This window comes from Taudactylus pleione, unplaced genomic scaffold, assembly GCF_031769625.1.
Source record: "Taudactylus pleione unplaced genomic scaffold, aTauple2 ptg000102l, whole genome shotgun sequence".
NCBI lineage: Eukaryota > Metazoa > Chordata > Amphibia > Anura > Myobatrachidae > Taudactylus > Taudactylus pleione.
Genome location: NW_028284504.1, coordinates 5,455,137 through 5,476,724, shown reverse-complemented (window position 1 = coordinate 5,476,724; position 21,588 = coordinate 5,455,137). Strand labels below are relative to the sequence as shown.

Here is a 21,588-nt window from a genome sequence, read left to right as displayed (position 1 = left end):
TTCTTTTTGTGTCTGGCAGAATTTGTGCTGTGTATGGAGAGAGTCGCAGTGTCTCACGGCCGCCACCTGGTTCACCCTTCACAAGGTAGGTCTCAGCCACCGGCCTCAGCTATTGTTTGTCTGATGAAATGGCAGCTTTGTTTATTTATGAGGTAAATTATCTTGCACATAAAAGGAATCCTTTCCTATTGGTAAATTGTTATTTTGGAGTGTTCTTTTTATTTTTAATCTAGTTGTTGCCCGAGGCTTCGTTTCTGCCAACATTTTTATTTGAGGTGTTCTAGCTGTATTGCTTTGCATAGGGGCCCTGTCACATTAGTGGCCCACGTGACAGGTGGAAGCATCACCTTCACCCACCACTCATGCCAATGTCATTGTGTGCCCTGTGCACACACTGCTGTGTAGCCTATCCTATTTAAGTGAACACTGGACAAAAACACCTCTCCCCCCACCCCTTACCAGCCGTGCGCATGGTGTCACATCTATCTCTTACATTGTTTATATCAGGTTATTTCTCAGAGTTTACACTGAAAAAATTATGCAGTTTTCACGAAAATCAGTTCAGTAGTTTTTGCGCCAACTTGAAACACAGACACAACGTTCCTATTATATTAGTATAGATGTGTATTTATGTGGCTGACAATTTATATTTTAACTTGTGCTTGTAGTATGTTTGATTAACATGCATTTAGCTGTCTAAGTAGAAACCTGTATCATTCAAAAATGGCAAATATTTATCAGATTTTCTTGCATGCTTCAGATGGCATAACACTAGCTTTTTCATAAGAGATGGTAGGAGAGGGGCATCTGAGAACCCATCCATGTATGAGAAGAGCTCCCATGTAGTGCAGTTCCTTCTTTGGCCTCCTTGTTATAAGTGAGCTAGAGCCTTATCGTAGCCCACTACAATTAAATCTTTAATCATCATTAATTATTCTGCACATGTAAGTAACATACAGGGTAACACGCCTGTCAAAAATCTTCTTACCTGTTGACCTGCAAACAGATCCTCTCCAGCAAGAACTTCCTCCTCCAAAACCAAGGAAAAGATCCTCTCCACAGACCCTCTTGCACTAAGCAACGCCGCGAGGGGTGTTTGTTCTTTGCTTGATTGCACATGCTCTCCTTTTTTCCACCTTATGCACACTATTACAGGGTGAAAATGCAAAGAGGAGATAGAGATCGCATCACATGATTTAGCAATTTTTGCATCTTTACTTTTGATACATTCCCGCAAAAAATAAGAATAAACAATGCAAAATTAGGCGTAGTGGTGCTGGGATCATCGAATTCTTTATGTGAAAAATTATAAATGGGCCACAAAATGTTGTGAATCTTGTTAGATTTTCATTTTACATGATCTCTGCGACTTTGTTGCATATGAATGACACTATTGTGCCATGTACTGTAATTGGTGTGCGTTGTGTACTGATGTTCTGCCATCACTGTGAAGCCACACCTCCTGTCGTATTCCGGGCGCATCTGCTCCTGTTCACATGAGCGAAGAGGCTGGCCATGCAGAGCTAAACACAACCGCTTATGTGGGTAGCTCTGCATGGGTAGCAGAATATGCAAAAAAGAATATTGGACCTCATTTTACATCTTAATACAACTCTGGATAGAACCAAATATGTGCATTAGGATGTCACTAGCATAATATACAATGGTATAAAGGAAAGAGGTGGTATGATCTGTAGTGACTAAACATATTCTGTCATTTGTGTTGCAGTTTAGAAAATTAAGGAAAATATCTGATTTGTTGTAGATGGCAATATTTTCCTTTGCACCAATTATCTTCAATGCCCGCCCTTTTGTGCCACTATACGTAGAGATGTCTGCAGACATTTGCCAATTACAAGCTTCTTTAGTGATCTGAAAATGTGTGGATGTAGTGCGGATTGAGCGTCCCGCATTGTACAGTACTTCCGCTTGTCACTGTACTGTACTATGTTTTCGAGAAGATGATTGTTCATGATTACCTGCATTAAGCTGCTCAAAGATCGGTACAGGTACATGAAAAATAGGAAATTGTAACGATTTTGCAGGGCATTTTATCATTTTGCAGCATGTTCATTTCCAGATTTACATGGTCAATCTGTTAGCTCTAGTACAGCTTGATTGCATGCCATTCATAACTTTAATTATTTATGGCTTTGCCTGGGCCATCGCAAATGAGTTATTTTTGTATAATTTGCAAGCGCAAAAAAAAATGTTTTGAATAATTCAGGTGCATAAGAAAATATGTTCAATGTACTTCTTTTTTTTTTTATTATTTCTTTTATTCATCAGAGCAATAATATATCAAACATACAACAAAAAATAATGGTAAATAATAAATAGAACAAAGGCCCATTAAGGGCAATAATATACGAATAATACAGAATAAATACATAAAAGTATTTTCTTCACAAAACAGAACCAGAATAGAACATGTTCAATGTACTTAAAATTAAATAAAATAATTCAGTTGAGTTTTATTTTAACAAAGCACTTTTTCCCTCAGCTAACACATCCAAAGGTATGTGTTGTTCCCAGACCGTTTCCGCTGTGCTCACCCCTGGCTTGGCTGGGAAATGGTCGATTATCAGGTACTGATCAGATGGAAAATTTGAATTACAGCAAGATGATTTCCAAGTATATCTTTTATACTGACCCTGGTCGTCAACAATATGTGAGTGCTTTAGGCACCAGTTCCTTTTACTTTCTTTCAGCTAAGATTTACAAAGCTTAGAAGAAAGGAAACACTGAAAAGTAAACTACTTCACACCCCAGCTTTCCCAGGTGATGGTGGCATAATAGCCATTAGCAAACAAAACCACATGTGGAAAAGGGGTGACTTTTTGTGACCACCTGTTTAAACCAAGTCCACTATGTCATATTCCCTCTCCCAGCTATACACTTTGGGGATGATTCTGAGTTGGGCGCAGTTGCGGCCACATTGTGTGCTAATAAGTAATGCAGATCTTCAGTATTTAGAGTTGGCTGCATCTATGCGGCTATAGTGCCCCTATCCATCTGCTTGTGAAAGTAGCTATCATCATCAGATGGATCTCTGTGTACGCTTAACTGTGAATAGCCCAGAATTCCACCTACATGCCTTTTATCCACTCAACAAACACACACTCAGTTACAAGTAAAACTCTGAAACACCCGGAATTGCTCAGTTGTGTATGGTCAGCTTGGACATGTGCAGTGCAAGATCCATCCGCAAAACAGACTTATGTTCAACTGTGACTCATTCCCTTTGTTATTCACTCTAATGTGCTGAAAAGCTTCACACTTGCTACTATTTGTGTCTATTCTTATACTCCTTGACCTCACAGCAGAATTTTGCATCATTGACCACCCCCTCCTCCTCCAAACCCTCCACTCTATTGGACTTGCCATTCTCCTGGTGTAACTCTTACTTGCCCAACTGTTTTTCCTCCGTATCTACCCTCCCTATCCTCTCTGCTTCACCTTGTAGTAAAGGACCCCAAAGGTTTAGTCCTGGTCATCCTTCCCTTCTCCCTCTACACATCTTACCTCAATTAGTTTATCAGTTCCTTTGGACTTTGCTACCATCTCTGTGCTGACTAAACCAAAATGTACCTCTCTTGTGTAGACCTATGTTCTCTATCATGACCCCTACTGACTGCCAGCCATCCCTGTCTGGGTGGCACATCTGTTGTCGAAACTGAATATTTCAAAAGACTGAACTCATTGTCTTTCACCCAGGCAAAGTCTTTTCTACTCCCACCCTCTCCCTCTCTGTTGGCAATGCTCCCTATGATTAGTGTCTAGGTGTCACCCTGGACTCTTGACACCTGTCCAAAACCAGTCCCTTTCATAATCATGCCATTTCCATCTCCACGTATTTCCAGAATCATTCCCTTCCTCACTTTGGAAGCTACTGAAACTCTTTCTGATCATTTCCTGCCTTGTTTGTTTAGTGTAATCTGCTCTACTCTGGTCTTCGTAACTCCCTCCTTGCCTCTCTCTCCGTCTATCCTCAACTCTGCTGTATGCCTCATTTTCCTCTGCTACCCCTCTCTGCCAGTCACTCCACTGGCTCTGTATGCCTCTCAGAATTAAATTAAAACTCCTCTCATCTACAAAGCTCTCATACGCACCGCTACTGCTTATATCGCCAGCCTAATTTCCTCACACCCTCATTGCTCTAATAAAGATTGCAGCTTCTCCTCCTCCCTGATCATCACTTCCCATTCCCACATACACAATTTCTCCTGGGCTGCTCCTAACCTCTGGAATGCCATTTCACACTCCATTAGACTTTCATCCAGTCTCCTAGACTTGCCAATTGAGAGCAATTTTTTATTAAGCTGTGTTAATTTCAATAGGAATTAATGCAGCTTTTTTCTCACTGTCCCAGAGCAGGCGCAAAAATGGTACAAATCAACTAAAACACAGGTTCTCAAACTCTGTCCTAAGGACCCCAAACCGTGCATGTTTTCCATGTCTCCTCATAGAATCACAAGTTAAATGATTAGTTCCACCTGTGAATCTTTTAAAATGTGTCAGTGAGCAATGAATACACCTGTGCACCTGCTGGGTGACCTGGAAAATGTGACCTGTGTGGGGTCCTGAGGACCGAGTTTGAGAACCACTGAACTAAAACATTCCTATGGCCACACCTACTTGCTCCCAATACCTCCTTTCTGGCCCCTCCTCTTCGGGTATCTCTGCTCCCTCTCCCCTGCCCTGGCTATCTCTGTTCTCTTCCCCAGCACAGGTCTGAGCTGCACCTCTCTGGGATACAAGAAGGCAGCAGATGATGAGATATCCGGGGCCACGTCCAGTAGGTGAGGCGAATGGAACAGCGTGGGCAGGATGCAGGCAGAGTATCTGTGAGTGACCCGCCACAGCAGAAGGACTGTGACAAGCACCACAAAGATTGCCTTTCTGGGGGAGCTGATGCTCCTGGTCCCACTTGTCCCTCACTAGTCTGCACCCGGCTGACAGTTGCCCTCAGTGAATTCTTAATTATAAACAAATATTAACACTTTACCAAAATATAAATGATGACAATTGGGTATGGTCATTTATATGGTGCATTTTTTTTTTTTTCTCCTAAAGAGGGTTCAAATGGCACCTTTACACACAGGGGCGTAACTAGGTATTTGAAGGCCCAATAGCAAAAGTTGTAAGGGCCCCTATGTGTACCACCCAATAGGTTACACGTGTTGTATACATTTTTCACTATGTCCTTCTTAAAAACCGCCTATAAGAAGGTCTTGGCAGGGACTGGTTTGATAACCATTGCTTTAGAGCTAAACAGATCAAGGGAACAGTAAAATGTAGTTTATATGGGTGGGGGTCTAAATAATGTCTGTGTACACAGAAAGCATCATAAACCTACACAAACTCAGTGACTCATTAAGCTCACAAAGATGTGGTACTGTATATTAACTAGCACAATTGATATGTCTGCGGTTTACTCATTTTAAAACCTACTGGTACAAAATAAATGAAGACACTCTATGCCAAGGGATGCCATATTAGGGCACATAAAAAAAATATTTTAAAGGTTACAATGGAAACATTTCACAGCATGATTATTATTCTAAGTAATCGTAGTCACTGTTGTGTTAGGCCTTGTATTCTTCATGGATACTGGACACATTCTCTGGTGCTTTCAGTGTGCTGTGAAAAATTAGAAAATTTGTCTTTATTAAATCATTTGGTAAACACACTGTAGACTAGCTGGGAGTAGGGGCGCCAAGAGGGGGGCGGGGCAACAGGTACTAATTGTCCGCGCTTGATGGATGAGCTCTGTGGGGGAACAGGTCCGCCGCCCATCCCCTCCCTTGCTTGTCAATGACAGCAGTCTGTGTATTGCCAGCCCAGCACACGATGTTGTGTCTTACGCTGCAGTGGGTCCAGGAAGGATGCTGAGTAGCAGCAGCAGTCTCCTCTGGTGCCACGCAGCAAATATTGTTCTATACTTTTTTGTAAGGAGGCGTGGTTAGGCCACGTCCCCTAAAGTACCGGGTCCCAGCACAGCCCTCAACGCCCATGGTTGGGAAAAGTGGGTGGTCTATTGATGCAAGGCTTAACAAATCTCATATCATTCTCTGCATGGATAGACAGGAATTCTGTTCAATTCATATTGTGAACTAATGCACCCTTTTTTTTAAAGGACAGTAAATGATAAATGCAAAACAGAATGAAGACAATAGGAAAGCCACAGACATAGTTATATGGGAAGTAGTCAGCATCTCGACAGTCAGAGTGCTGATGGTCACAGTACTGACAGCGCCATTCCGACTGTCAGAATACCGACAGATTGCAGAGCTAAATATTAGGGTTAGGGGGAGGGTTAGGATTAGGCACGGGGGTTAGGGATAGGCTGCGGGAGGGGAGGGGAGGGTTAGGGTTAGGCTGTGGGACGGATGGGATGGGTTAGGGTCAGGCTGCGGGATTGGGGTGGATTATGGTTAAGGTTATAATACTTAAAAAAAAATCTGTCAGGACTTTCACTTGTCGGGATGCTGCTCTCAGTATTCTAACATCTTCATCCTGACCGTTGGGATCCCATACCCAACCCAGTTATATAGTGGAAATAGCAAAATGTTGTAATGACGCTCCTGCAGGTAGTGAGGAATGAAAGACAGGGCAAGTTTTTTCATATTCTGTACAGAGACATAATATAGTTTTCCATATTTAAATGTGTTCCACCTTCGGACAACATGAACTCATTGTTGTATTTTGTTGGGTTGAACATACCATACCCTTATGCATTGTTTTATGATTGCAATGTTTTCCCTGAATGTCTTTCCTCTGTATATAGTGGTCACCCAACTCATTTTCAAACAATGTCCAATATAACTACAGAATATTGTGTTACATATACATATATGTAATATAAATAACACTTGCTGGTTGGTTGTACAAGTGATTCACGTACGTTTTTTTTTCAAAGTTTTGTCAACACTAATCATTCCCAGTATGACCTAAATTTTCTTTCTAGCTTGCTGTTGCACCCAACACTATGGTACTAATTATTATGTACATTGTGAGTGTTCTGTCTTGTTCTGAATGATGTGCCTTTATGTTCAACAACGGTCAAGCTAGCCAACCATTTCTGCGTGTCTGTGGCCAGCTTTAAAGAGACCTGTGTCAGCGTAGATGGCTGCCCATGCTCTACAAATTTTTATGACCCAGGGGCACACACCTAGCTTTCTACAATATACAAAGCATTTCACTTGTGTGCTCTGCAAAGCAGCTGTTATTTGTCCTTTTGTCTTCAGTGTGCCTTTGTGACAGTGTGTGAATGGTTAACCTTTAATTACATATTCATAATTTAGCAGTGAAAGGTAATATAGATTACTTATTTTTATTAATCCTCCCATTAGTATCCCTCAGGGGACATGGAGAAACTGCTCTCTCTTGCTGGCAGTTTTACAGTGCCAACACCTGCCATTTCTCAAGCCTGCATGCCTTCTGTCATCCACGGAATGATGTCAGCTTCACCTAAATGAGGGATTTGGCTTTACAGAAGTGGATATGTTATCTGAGTGGGAAAAAAAGCTGGTGGAGACAAAATGTAAACCTTGTGTGTTTTTGGATACAGTTTTTTTATGTACTGTAGCACTAATTGGAGAACTTGTCCAGATGACAGGGGACCAGTCTGTACATTTGTTAAAAAGTCCTAATAAGTGGCCTTTAAAATCAATTGTTTAAAAGTGGGAAATTCCTCAGCAGACAGTAGATTAGAATTTAAACTCATGTTTTTCAGTGTGGCTAATAGGGGATTTTATGGTGGTATGATTTTGCTTTGTTGACCCTTTATTAATATTTAATGGCAATATACCAAATTTTTCTTCCTTCTTCATCTCCAGCAAACCATGACCCCCAGATTTTAAGTTGTTGTAAAAATGTCATATATTATTGTTATTATCCTTTATTTATATGGCGCCACAAGGGTTTCGCAGCGCCTCACAAAGTACATTAACAAATGAGCAAACTCGTAAAACAGCGACTTGCAGTACAAGACAATACAGAATAAGAACATGGTATATAAACATTGCTGCAGCGATCATAACACTCAAAAAAGCAGTATGGCGTCAGCTATCAAGTGTTAAGTGCCCTTGTGGAGAGTTTTGAGTAGATGATCATATAAGTGAGGGAAGGAAAAGCACAAAACTGAAAAGGGCCCTGCTCGTGAGAGCTTAAATTCTATAGGGGGGAGGGGGGAGACAGACAGGCGTGACACAGATAGGGTAGACAGTCAAAAAGAAGCATGTGAGCAGCAGGTTAGGATGAGAGCTGGAAGGCTTTGAAGTAGTAAGTCTTGAGAGCCAGTTTCAAGATTTGTGGAGAGTCTGAGAGGGAGAGAGTACCAGAGGTAGGGAGCAGCACGGGTGAGATCTTTGAGGCAGGAGTGGACGGAAGTGATCAATAGGCAAGAGAGGTGGGATGCATTTGTAGGAAAGGGAGGGAGATTAGTGTGATGTAGATGAAGGTGTGGTGAAGTGAGAGGGAGAGGAGGGTGGGTGCTCAGCTTAGTGGTTGGGTAGTAGGACCATTGTGGGAGAGAAAAGAATGAAAGAGGAGTAACAGGAGAGGAGAAGGAGGGAAGCAGAGGGGAGGAATACAGACAGAGGAGGGGCGGAGAAGGGGAGGAGACTAGGAGGGAAGGATAGAGGTGGGAACAGGGGGCAGAATAAAGGATTAGGTAGGCACTGAGTAAAGTGAGAATTTGAAGAAAACATGGTCAAGGTGTGGATGAGGAAAGAGTAGTGTATATGTGAGAACGACAGTGTTGAAGGTTTTTAAAAAATCCTGGTGAAAGAACACTGTTGGTGAATGCTTATGCTTGATGACCAAAGTAGTTTTTTTTTTTAGGGGAATATATGTGATTTAAAGTGTTTTGAAAATGAGTAATAAAAAAGAAGTTCAAAGTTGTGAGGCTAGGCATAAGCAATGGTAAATCAGACCATATATGCAAGGTTTAGAGGTTACTTTGCATTGGTACTGTACAAATAAGAATTTAGATTTTTGTGAAAAAAGAGGCAGCACAAATAGTAGCAAGTGAGATAATGTCTTTGCAATGATCAAACAAGGAGTCCAGTGTTGCTTTTCCTGGTTATGCAGGCAGCAGGTGTTTGTTGTGAAGAGGTAGTGAACTCACACTTGATGCTCCATAGGTGTCCATATGTAGTATTGATAGCAGTTTAGTTGTGTTTGATGAAATGTTCCTTCTGTTTTCCTTTGGTTTAACGCTGGTCTAACGCTGAAATGCTCCCTAAAATCTATTTTGCACTTGTGATTCTGCACTTAGGAGTCTGCTAACTCCAGCCAAGGCTAAAACAGACTAGTGAATGATATTTAAGTAGAGATGTAGCCAAGTGTGCATCCTAATTTATGACAACCCCCCTACTAGCCAGCCAATACAGACCCAGCAATAAAATGGCTTAAACAAACATGTAGCACATACCAAACATTTAGGACTTAAGTTCAATCATGCCTACACACAATCTAATGACTGGAGATGGATATACAATAAAATATTTATATGCAATTTATATACAATAAAATATAAGGCTGCAGCAGACTTGCGATAATGATTGCTGATTACCTAAATATATTATTCAAATAAAGCAGCACATCAGGAGTAATGTTCTGCAGCAGACTTGCGATAATAATTGCTGATTACCTGTTGGGAGACAGAGATAGGAGGGGTCAATTCAATCAATATCAGCTGAGGATATACCAGTAACGCCGGTCTAACGCTGAAATATATAATCTGATTGACTACTTTTTACAAAATTATATATTATTTTAGAAGATGAGTGTGCTGATTTTGTGTGAGGCAGTGACCTGGCTATTTGCTGATGTTACTGTTTATGCCAGGGACAGTGTCATGATGTGAGAATGACTGAGTTACAGTGGCCACATAAGAAAGTTCATACATTCAACGTGTATAAATGTGTATATAAATATATTTGCTACAAAGACAACTTCAATCACCAGGATATCACGTGATAAAAGAACCCAAGAACTCCAGCCACCTTCTCCTACACAAACAGTCACACAGGATTTTCTCAGTGGAAAAGTTCAGTAAAAGTCACAGGACGGGATGTACTAAACATCGCATTTATGATGCGGTAGATTCGCCTCTTACCGGGTACATACCAACAATGATATCACCGGTATGTACTAAGAAATGCGATTAAAATCACAAAGGACAACTCTCCCCAAAAGAGCTGCCCTTTGCGATAGAGGGACTTACAGGTTTATGATCTAGAAGTCCCTCTGGCTTCCTTCTGCGCATGCAGTGGGGGAGAAGGGGTTTATTCTGGGAGGGATCAGATTGTGTTTCCAGTGTGTACGCACTATGCCTGCAGGAGCGCGCATAGTGCGTACACACTGGACACACTGGTTGATTTGAACGATTTGTCCTATCGATCCGTCGAAATATCCGCAAATTGTTTTAAAAAAACATCGTCTGGTGTGTACCCAGCTAAAAGCTGGAGCCAGAGCACATTGTTACTGTTGTACAGCAGCTGGTGAGCCCCAGTTTTTCTATCTTTGTTTTGGTGCCCAGCACTGAGTATTTCTTCTATCTAGGATACCTACCTATATCACTCTGCTTTGATTTTCCTCTTTCCTCTTTGCATGATGGGAAGGCAGATATGCAGATTCTTAATCAATTAACTTGTTCTTTGTGCATTTAAATTCCTGCTCGTTAGGTGTGATTAAGAAGCAGTGGTGATTGACTTTTCTCTGCAGGGTGATTCTTCTAAAAACCCTGCTGAGAAGAAACCAATATTTAGCACTGAACCTGCAGCTTCATGGTACAGGAGAAAAGGGCAACATATTTTGCAGCAATGTTTCAAAGCGACTGGTTTTTAATAAAACTTTTTATATACTTTGTAGATTATTGATTTGCTAAGTTTATTGGATTTAGTGCAGCCCGCTACAACCATACGTGTACATGTTGCAAGATTACTATAGCATATCATACTAGGTTTACATAATGAATACATCAGATAAACTTGCACCAATGTTTTAAAACCCTACAAACCTTTCTATTACAGTAGATAGATTTTTCCTTATGTATGAATTGGTGTAAATCCCCCCCCCCCCCCCCCCCCCCCCCCATAAAATCATATAATATATGCAGGAACAATGCAAAAAATAAGCTATTTACTTCAGAGGTGAACGTGCATCCAGCCAATCAGAAGCTGTTAGTACTGGCAACCATTATCATTATCGTGTATTTGCACCTGCATCAGGTACCAACAATTGACACACAGGCATAAATGCGTCTCTGCAATTCTGTATCTATTTGTGTTACGCAACCTACCTGCCCTTTCATATGTATTGGTCAGCAGCTCCTCTTGCCTGTAGTTTAGGTGATTGTATGGTGGCCACTTAATTGCTCACCAGATCTAACTTTGGTGCACTGTTCTCTGGTGAAATTGCAAATCTTACTGGGCAACATATGTTGGCAAACAAATGATGATACTTCAGCAATGATCAGCTTAAACCACCAGACCTTACCATGCATTCTATGTCTGAGCCATGTGTCTTTTATTTGTCTGTGTGAGCTGCTTATGATCCAGCGGTTCTCATTCTTTAGTGGAATGTTTTCTGGAGTTGATCTTTTTTTATTGTGTGCCAATTTCATCCTTATTCTTTGACGATTTTGTCATGCCTTATCTTGTGCAGTCATTCATATACTTTGTCATTAAAAATACATTGACATCTGATGCATTTAAAAGGTAACAATGTGCATTTGAATAAATGTATTTTGAAATGTGCATTAACCCCAGTACTACATGTTTTTATGGAGAATTTATTTTGTTGTACTGCAGATTCCACAATGTTAGAGGTAAAACTATTGACATACTATTGTGTATAGGTTCCTGAATTGACTTTATATGTATATTACTATATATCATTATGATTCGTTAATAATAGGCTCTTGTGATCTGTAAAACTATATAAATAATGTAAATACATGAAAGATTCTTGTAACAAATTTACTTTCTTTATTCAATGATCAATGCAAGAGCCAGAATCAACAGGCAAGACAATTTTTTGTAGCGTACCACATTACTAAGCCTCCATTGACTTGCCAAGGTCTTCAGGGAGTTCCATTTACAATGAATAAGTGCATGCAAACAGCATAAATTCCAGACATTTGTTTCCTTGGTATTATCTAGCTCTTAGGGAAAAAGAAGTGAATTGAAAAGGCCACTCCCAATAAAAGGTTTGTCCCATAACCAAAACCACACGTTATTATAGATTGTTCTTTATTGTTTTCTCTATCAAAGAACAAACCAAAGCCATTAAAATAAAAATAAATATGGTCACCCTACAGTATGATTCAGAAAGCAATGAAAAAAAGGACACTCCCTATGGGCAAATAAGTATTATTTTTTTTCTTATTTGCCAGTTATGTGATAGATTCTTGGGTCATTATCAAAAGCATGACAACAGTCTTCTGAGACTCCTGAGGTGTGAGTAGAAATCCGAAGTAAGTGCCAACGGCAATGTTGTTTTTTGGCTTACCGCGATACTAACCGCATAACGGCCGGCACTTAAGTCACGGTTGCCATGACTTAGTGCCATGACTTAGTGGAGATATTGCCCATAGCAACCAATCAGATTCTAGCTATACTAGAAAGTGCTAGATAAATGATAAGTAGAATCTTCTAAAAACCTGCACTTTAGTAAATATGTCCCTAAGTGTAGGGCGCAATGGGAACAATTGAGGAGCTCCAGGAAATGCTTCCAAGCATTATTCCCATTGCCCTGAATTGAATCGCCCCCTTTGTTACCCACGACTGGCTTTACCACTATCTGTGAAAATACCACAAAGGACACTTACAGAGCTGGCAGTGGCAGCAAGATCGATGGCCAGATTATGTGATGCTCCAACATGATGTCATCACGTAGATACGCCCTCCTTGTTATTGCACTCGCAGAGTCAGCAGGTATATCCACGGTGCTCACACAACTGTATGACTATAAATGGGGGTAAGGTTTTTTCCCTAAATGTCAAGGGACTTAACTCTCCACATAAACGTCTATTAGCTCTCTCCACTTTTCATCAATATAGAGCAAATATTGTGGCCTTACAGGAGACACATTTCTCTTCTGCTGCGCCCCCATATTTAAAGACCATAGGTACCCTACCTGCTATACCGCTAATGGCCTATCCAAACGAATGGGGTCGCTATTTTATTTCATGTAAATACCCCATTTGTACTACATAGGAAAATTGAAGATAAAAATGGGCGTTTCCTCATCCTTACTGGCATTGTTGAGGAAGTTCTAGTTACCCTAGTCTCTATATATGCTCCCAATTCTCGCCAGGTCCCTTTCCTGAGAGAAATTTTTGAAGAAACTGCTAAGGTCCGTCAAGGCGCCCTAATACTGATGGGTGACTTTAACCTAGTCCTTGACCCCAAACTGGATCGCTCTTCCTCGCAGGGACACTCTTCTTCCCCCCGTGATGTTGACCCCTCACTTGCTTTTAAGAAACTGTTAGCTGAGTTTGACTTGTATGATGCCTGGCGCACCCTTTCCCCAGATGAGAGAGACTATACTTTCTTCTCTTCTGTCCATAATAGGTACTCCAGAATAGATCTTATTTTTCTGGATAAAAGGATCCTCCAGTCCACTAAGAAAATTAAAATTCTCCCCATCACTTGGTCCGATCATGCTCCCCTCCTATGGTCCTGGAGTACTGATAAACATTTTCCCCCTACATGCCCTTGGCGTTTTCCTGACTACCATCTCCATGATCCTGAGATTCTAAAGGCTCTTACGGATTCTCTTACGCTATATACTCAGACCAACTCGCCTTCGGACACTTCAGTTTTTACATATTGGTGTGCCCTGAAGGCGGTACTTCGCGGCACCTCTATCCAAAAAGGTGCTCAACTTAAAGCTCGCTCCCGTAAATCACAAATAGATTTGGAGTCTTCCCTTCGATCCTTGGAATCTCAGAATCATTCCCACCCTACTAGGTTGTTACATAAACAACTGCAAGAGGTCCGACAGCAGCTCCAGAAACTGTTTATGCTCCGCATGCACTCAGCCCTTACTCGATTACGTCACAAGTTCTATACTGCCGGGAATAAAGCTTCTCGCATTTTAGCTCATAAACTCTGCGGTCACCAAGCCAGAAATAGGGTTAAGTGTCTTCTCTCCCCCTCCGATTCCAAATGCCTTAATCCCCTCGACATTGCCAATCTGTTCTCCAAATACTATGCAAAATTGTATAACCTGTCTGAAGATCCCTCCATCCCTCAACCCACAACCCCTATTATTTCTTCTTTTCTAGATAGTTTGTCTCTTCCTACCTTAGATGCAGGTAGCCTGGTGTCCTTAAACGCCCCTTGGTCACTGGAGGAGATACAGTCTGTAATTAGGCAACTCCCTAAGGGTAAGGCCCCGGGCCCAGATGGCTTTATTAACTCTTTTTACTCCGAATTCAGAGGCGTCCTTTCCCCAATCCTTTTACAGCTATATCTAGAGGATTCTAAAACTGGCTCCTTTCCAACCGAAATGGTGGAAGCACAAATTGTGACTATCCCGAATCCGGGCAAGGACCCCTCTGACTGTAAAAACTACAGACCTATAGCACTTCTTAACACAGACATTAAAATCTATGCTAAATTAATAGCTAAGCGTCTGAACCCACTTAATACACCCTGAGCAGGTGGGCTTCATTACTGGACGTCAGGCTCCTGACAACACACGTAGGGTTCTGGACCTGGTGGAATGGGCCTCACATAATAAACGACCACTTCTCCTCTTATCACTAGATGCTGAAAAAGCATTCAACAGACTCCATTGGGACTATGGCCCTGATTCAGAGCCGGACGCTCTGACCAGAGCGCTCGCTCTGAATCAGGGCCCACCTCCATTAAAATGGAGCGTCCTCCTGGACGCTCGTATAGCTGTGGTTCACCACCCACAGCATATACGAGCGTCCAACAAGATGGTCGCGATGGTCTTGACCATCGTGACCATCAGACTTGCTAGAGAAACCCTGTGGTCGGGTTTCTCAACCGCAAGGCCAGGAGTGATTTTGGCTCTATCAGAGCCAAAATCGCTCCCACTGACATCACTGCGAGACCCGGAGCGATGGAAAGTCCTTCGCTCGCCGGGTCTCGCGCATGCGCACGACGGAGCTCCCTCCGTCGTGCGCATGCGCAGTGGGGAACATCGACCCACTTGCGAGCGGACTGCCGCTCGCGAGTGGGTCTGAATGACCCCCAATATGCGCCAGGTGTTATACAGGTTTGGACTCCAAGGTGATATCCTTAGCTCAATCAATGCTCTTTACACTGGCCCCTTAGCCCGGATTTTTAGCAACGGCTTCCTTTCCTCACCTTTCCAGATATCTAACGGCACTAGACAGGGATGCCCTCTCCCCCCACTAATCTTTGTATTGGCTATAGAACCCCTCGCCCAAATGATTCGCTCATCCATTGATTTCCCTGGTCTCTCAGTAGGTAACACTTCTCATAAATTGTGCCTCTTTGCAGACTGTTTTATTGTTTGTGACTGACCCGGGGACTTCGTTGATTCCCCTCCAAAATATTTTAAACAACTATAGTACTGCTTCCTATTACAAATTGAATACAACATAAACGGAAGCTTTACCCATCAATATTCCCCCTACAATCCTTCAATCCCTGAAAGGACGTTTTGCTTTTTCTTGGAAGGACTCCTCCCTATACTACCTAGGCATTTCTATCCCCTCCTCTATTAGTAATATTCACATTGTTAATTACGCCCCTCTGCTTATACAGTTGACAACTTTAACCACTGCTTGGATGAATCATGAGGTCTCCTGGTTAGGCCGTCTAGCGGCATTCAAGATGATGTTACTGCCCAAACTGATGTACCTGTTCCGTGCTATACCATACACAATACCCCGTAAAATGTTACAACAAATGCGGAAACTGATGACGTCTTATGTATGGAAACACAAAGCTCCTAGAATAGCTTATAACCGTATGATACGCTCTAGACAACAAGGAGGCCTCAATCTCCCTGACCTACCTAGGTACCATGAAGCTGCCCTCCTTTCTCAGCTGTGTGATTGGTTTCTCTCCCCCCCACACTAAGCCCTGGGTGGACCTAGAACGTGCCCTTTTTCAAGAATTCCCTTTATCGGACCTTCTATGGTTACCTAAACAACTACGCCCACAATCCCCATTACTTCCCAAGTCTGCCCTTGATACCCTAAAGATATGGGATGTTAGGCTCCCAACTCATTTTAATTTCACTCTCCCTACTAGGACCTTATCCCTCCAAGCATTAGATAATTTGTTTCCTAATCTCCATATGTCTTACTGGATGCAATTAGGTATTCAGGACCTCATTCAGAGTCGGTCGTAAGGGAAAAGGGGCCGAATATGCAAATGATGCACTCGCAAGTTGCGTCCTTAAGATCGGATTGTTAGCTGGCCAACCAAGGGGAGGATGCGGCCGTAAGACAAAAAATACGCCCCCTTCTCATACGCATTACACGTCATCTCCGGGCATATAAGGATTAATCGAGACCATCGGTAACCATCGGAACTGGTCGTAGAGCTTAAGGTTCACCATACCCTCTCTTAAGCTCTACGATCAAGCCAGTGTAAAAACCTCCCATGTCACGTGTGCTATGACACTACTTTGTTAATTATGCACTCCCATAAAACGCCGTTTGCATAGTCAGACACGCCTGCGTTCGGATCTCCACTTCCCCGTTCACAAGCACCTTCCCCTGTTACCACCCACAAACGCCTCATCCTGTCACTCAAACTAACGACCTGGCCAAGTTGAAGGAGAGAGATATTTCCGATCGTAACAGCTAGTTTCCGCACGTGCATTGCTAATTTTACGCATGCGCAGTTTAGCAAACATCGGTGGCGTACGACCGTGTGGCCGCAACGACTGACTCTGAATGAAGTCCTCAGTCCCTAGCAGATTTTCTTTCCCCGTCTTCTATTTTACCGTTTTCTGATTTATGTTTCAAATTTGAATTGGGTCCATCAGCTTGGTTTTATTATCTTCAACTCCATCACTGGATAGCTCAATTTTATACCGGCCCCTCCATGCTCCAAACACCACCAAACCAAATTCTAAATAGACTATCTAGATCATCTTCCCGTGGGGCCATCTCCTTTTGGTACTTACTGTTGTCTCCTGCTGACCAGACGACCAAATCTTCTGTTCAGCTTCGATGGGAGGCTGATCTTCAATGTTCCTTTACCCTTAAACAATGGGAATCTATCCATTTAGCCTCTTTTTCCCTATCTAATGCACTAATCACGCTGAAATGCATATTAAACTCCTAAACAGACTATATTTGACACCTACTAAACTACATGGGATATGGCCTACGGTTTCTAAATTTTGCTGGCGTTTATGCCACTCTGAAGGTACGATTTTTCATATTTTTTGGGACTGCCCCTCTTTACGCCCTTTTTGGACAGAAGTATTTTCCCTTATACAGGAAGTTTTAGGTCTCACATTGCCTCTAGATCCCTCTCTAGCCCTTTTACAGTGGTACCCTCTCACTATTCCCAAACCTGCTCGTTCTGTTCTTGGTCATATTTTAATATCTGCTAGGGCTACAATAGCCCAACATTGGAAGTCCCCTCCCCCCCCCTCCCGCCCCATTTGCCAAAGTTGTTACAAAAACTTAATTTCATTTCAAAATGGAGACTAGGGATGCTAATTACTCTACGGCTCCGTCTTCACCTATTGTAAAGTGGTACCCATGGCATATCTATGTCACTGATGGTAGAGGTGCCCCATCTGCGAGAATTAGCCCTCTGGACCCGTCTTACCCTTGCAATCTAAATGAACCTCCCTCGGGAGATTCAGATGTTTAGTCTATCCATTTGCCATATTTTGTATTGTAATAATTGTTAGATATTTATGGACGTCCTGTAATTTTCATTGTTATTGTGTTTTCTTTTACTCCCTATGCCCCTTTCTCCTTTTTCTGTACCCCATTTTTTCTTTTATTCTCAATAAAAATGTATTGATGGAAAAAAAAAACAGGGATAATTTTTCAATTATCAATAGCAGGTGAAAAAAAGTGCAGATTTGGGGTTGCATAACGGTGGGTTTCGTTCTGATTGAAATGAAATAGTACACACATGTGACCAATATGAGTGAGGTACAAATGAACACACTTTATTTACAAGTAACAAACAAACAAACAACATACAAAGTATACTGTATACTCAACTTTTGTCTATGTATTCAGATGACACCGGTAAGAGTCTGGACATCACTGCTAATTGCCCATAATGCTTAGCATCTCTACACATCTTACAATGGAATGTAGCTAACTGATAAGAACATAGAATATGAATGGCTCATTATACTTCTAGTTGCAATAGAAATGACAGGGAGAGCTAGGCCTCAATTTATATCTTCTTTTACCTCAAAAGGTCATTTGACCATTCTATGGAAAAACAGCAACTGTATTAAGACAATCTCATTTCAAACCTCAAAGAGGCCTAGCAAGGGGTATATGTGTTTGTTACTTATATGCCTATGTATAAATTAACTATTTAATCCACTGATTACAGGGGTTTAGGGGTGCAGGCTTAAGAAAAAATGCCTGCACCCTTGGCAATGTCCCCTTTAAACGAAATGTGGCAACAACAAAAAAAAATTGTGACACCCCAAAATTTTTTTTTCAATTTTGGGGTAAAAAAAAAAAAGTGAAAACAAAATGCTAAACTAAAGAAATTAATTGTGGTGAGGTCCCCAAGTATGTGGCAGGTGTTTTTTTCATTGCGCAGAGGAGTGGCAGCTGTATTTTTGAAGAATTTAAAAAATTACCTTTAGGGACTTAAAAATATGCTTACCCCCATTTTCATGTACCCAAAATTTGATGGGACCACTTTAATAAAAAAAAAACCTAAGTGCTCTTCTGCATCACTTCTTCAATGTCGGGAAAAATAACCACCTGCCCCATCTATTTAAAAAGCTGATTTTCTTCTGCAGGCAAAAACGGGGACACCCATAGTGATCCCCGAGGTCTGGACATCTTTAGGGGGGTCCTACAATTATTTCCCGAAAAATCCCGTATATTTTTTCGCCGATCCAAGTTTCGCCTGTTCCCGATTTCGCCTACTTTGGAATTGAATACGGGGAATAGCGGGTACGCGCGCGTTACTTTTCCGCCTGGAAAACAGGCGAAGGAGGCGAAAAGTTCAGCAGGCAAAAAGTCTGGACTTTTCGTCTCAAATTGAATAGGGGCCTAAGAGTTGGAACACCAAGGGGCCGATGCAGAGATGAATACAAGTGCATTTTTCAGACTGATCTTGTGTATTTTCGCAGTGCGCATGATCTAAAGCTGAGGATATGCTTCTATTTATATACTATTCAGTGTATGATGTGTATCTTTTTTATCGACTGAAAAGTCCATAATTGGGTGGCAATTGGGAGTTAACACACAGGCTGAATTTAGTGAAAGTGTGTCAACTATTCAGTGTTGTGCATACACAGAAATACGCCTACAGTATTTTCATACTAATATCTTGCACCAGAGATAGGGCTGGTGCAGGAGCACACTGATGATGATGGCTATGAAACAAATTGATAGATGCCTGCAACTCTGCATACGGGTGAAGATCCGCTTTTAGCTCCATACACGCAATGCGTTGGCAATTGCAGCCAATAGTCATGGTACTGTAGTTCTAGGACCCTGAAAGACACATTTCTCAATAGAATGTATCAGATTCTGATCTAGTCCCATTCAATGGTGTTGGAAGGGATTATTATCCATTAATATACCTAATCCATGCTTTAGGGTAAAAGTAAATGCAGAATCCTGTGATGGCAATACATATAAAAGCTAACCCAATGTTCACAATTAAATTACTAAAATTAAACGGTAGGGTAGTTTGGTGCATAAATAATAAATATTAGCTATACATAAATGTAGTTCCTAGTGGCGATAATTGTATGATTTACTAATTGGGATCTGTATAGTTGAATGCTAAACGTACGGCTAGTACTGAATCTTGCCAGTCACTCCTGGAATGGGGCTGAATCTTGTATATTGTGCATCCCTCTTCTATCTACATGGCACTCTGCCCTACAGGATCATTTCAGAAAGAAGTTGTATTTTAAATGTGTAGGCGGGTTCCATCTTAGTAAACAGCAGCTGCTTTGTCAGTCAGGGGTGCTGTCATCTCTGACAGTAGCTGAATATCTGGCTTTATTAGCGGCCCAATACAAAAAACCCTTTGGAAGTGTGAAGCATTGATGTAGTTCTCGCTCAGATCCCTTTTTACCAACACTCCCTCTATTCACTGCTCACACAATGGCTCTGCCTGTCACTTACTTGCAGCTAGAAAGCACTCTGCTTTTTAACACTTAACAGGATAGTAGATTTAAGACTTGTCTTATATTGTTATGCACATGGGCTTCTGCGACATTTCTAACGGAACATGAAGAAAAATAACAGACTGTTTTCATCCTGTATTTTCCACATACGAGAGATAGAGGGATTGTATAACAAATATTAGTATAGAGCCTTGTTGAAAACTGGACCGTATGCCACCATCAGAACATCTATTATGATGACTGAGAGGTGCTTGGCTGGGAGTATATTTATCTGTAGAAAATGAAAAGGGACTATTTTAAATAAACCAACGATAGGCTGCAAAATATGGGGAACTGCTATGTAAGTGGCTGAGGCATGGGGAGGAAATGTGTGATGTCATACAGCACCTGTCAAGTACAGAGTCCAGCTACACTGTAATGCTCTAATGATCATTCTATTCACCTTTAAATTAGATTGTAATCTGGTCCAGTGCATTTTTATAGTAATGGTAGTGTTTTTATTTGTTCATTATAGCTAATTGTGATAAAAAAAAGCAAATTACAATGGAAGAGGTTGGTCCATTATAAATACTGGAAACATTGGGGCTGATTCAGAGTAGTACGCAAACCCGATGGTTTGGAGATCTGCGCATGCACAGGATCTGTACTGCCTAGAAGATGGGGCTGCGGCCTTTTAGGTGGAGAAGGGGGCGGCTTCAGCCCTGTTTTATGGGCATGCTGAAGCCCATGGCAGTTGCTTGTACGCAGCTTCACTGGCTTCAGCTGCGTGAGAACACCGCCCATCCTGAGTAACCTAAAGGTGGTCACCGATGGTCAGGCTGAGTGGTCCGATGATGCATCCTTGGAAGCAGCAGCGGATCACAGAAGCAGTCAGGAGGCGCCTACTTACCCAATACACCTCCTGCGGCATTTGCATATTTTAGCACGGCTTTGTACGCAGCTGCACTGCTAATAGCATACAACTCTGAATCAGGCCCATAATTGTATACTTTTTCATTCTAAGGGGCATATTCAATTAGGTGCGAAAAGTCCCGTACTTTTCGCATGCCGGACTTTTCACTGTCATTGCTGGTTTTTTTAATGCGGAAAAGTATCGCGCGCATCCCCACTTATCCCCGTATTCAATTAGAAAATGACACCCGGCGAAACGCAAACAGGCGAAAAGTGCTGTCAGATTTGGGGAAATCAGCCTGACACCCCCCCAAAAGATGCACTGACATTGGGGATCACTATAGATACCCCTGAATCAGCCTGCTG

General features: G+C 41.8%; 1 protein-coding gene across 10 annotated transcripts in view; it reads left to right on the top strand.

Moving 5' to 3' along the window:
* The window catches only part of TANC2 (tetratricopeptide repeat, ankyrin repeat and coiled-coil containing 2), a 632,660-nt gene that overhangs the window by 199,587 nt on the left and 411,485 nt on the right, over window positions 1-21,588 (top strand). For 9 of the 10 annotated variants that reach the window (XM_088470704.1, XM_088470696.1, XM_088470706.1 and 6 more), the window contains one exon: window positions 20-85. The exons of the other annotated variant lie outside the window; for it this stretch is intronic. The gene's annotated coding sequence lies outside the window, so the exon portion shown is untranslated. The remainder of the gene's footprint in view (window positions 1-19; window positions 86-21,588) is intronic. 10 annotated transcript variants of the gene reach the window in all.